This window comes from Apodemus sylvaticus, chromosome X (assembly GCF_947179515.1).
Source record: "Apodemus sylvaticus chromosome X, mApoSyl1.1, whole genome shotgun sequence".
NCBI lineage: Eukaryota > Metazoa > Chordata > Mammalia > Rodentia > Muridae > Apodemus > Apodemus sylvaticus.
Genome location: NC_067495.1, coordinates 46,873,749 through 46,874,513, shown reverse-complemented (window position 1 = coordinate 46,874,513; position 765 = coordinate 46,873,749). Strand labels below are relative to the sequence as shown.

The 765-nt window shown below is 32.8% G+C and overlaps 1 protein-coding gene across 1 annotated transcript in view; it reads right to left on the bottom strand.

Moving 5' to 3' along the window:
* Positions 1-674: 674 nt before the first annotated feature.
* Positions 675-765, bottom strand: part of Nr0b1 (nuclear receptor subfamily 0 group B member 1) — a 3,966-nt gene continuing 3,875 nt past the window's right edge. Inside the window, exon 2 of the mRNA XM_052171533.1 lies at positions 675-765. This exon is cut by the window's right edge and continues 251 nt beyond it. The gene's annotated coding sequence lies outside the window, so the exon portion shown is untranslated.

Genomic DNA, 765 nt, shown 5'->3' with positions numbered 1-765 from the left:
AACTGTTTAATTTGACTGTTACCTAGACAGTTTACCTGAAGGTGAGACATAGCTAGGGTTTTATGGTCATACTGAGCTTTCTGAAATGATAATGCCCCTGACAGTATGCAGGTTTATGATGGAACTTGAGTTCAAATTCATAATTGTTTACAGAAAAATTCCAAATTCAAACTCTGCAAGTATTTCTTCACTCTCAGAACATTAGATTGCATTTTGAGTTCCAGAGAGGAACAAAGTCTTTTATACGGTTAATGGAAGTAGTGAAGCCAGGCAAAATAACCTTTCCTTGGCACTGACATACTGTAGCATTAAATTCCATGAAGTTACTTATGACGATACCTTCAGTTATGTTAGCTAGATTTGAAACTATTTGAAGCTGTAAACCCCAAGAAAACTCTCCAGTCAATGTAATGGTTAGTACCTTAAATTTTATTAAAAGTTAATGTTATAAATTTTATTTAGTGGGATTAATGGAAAGAGATGTTATTTTTGTGAAAGTAGCTTGTTAGCATAATACCACACTCTTAAAGATATATGGAAATAAGTGATTTGTCAGCAAATGCTCTCCTTCACAAGGAGTCAGTATGGAGCAGAGGGTTTTTTTTTTTTTTTAACATCGTCTGTAACTAAAGTATTTCTTCAATTGAATACAAATATACTATGCATGTAAAAATACAAGAAAGTTTTGTTTTCACAAATTTTAGCACTCTTCTGCCTACAGATATCACTTTCTTCATCTATAGTAAAATGCACTTGAGTGGCCAT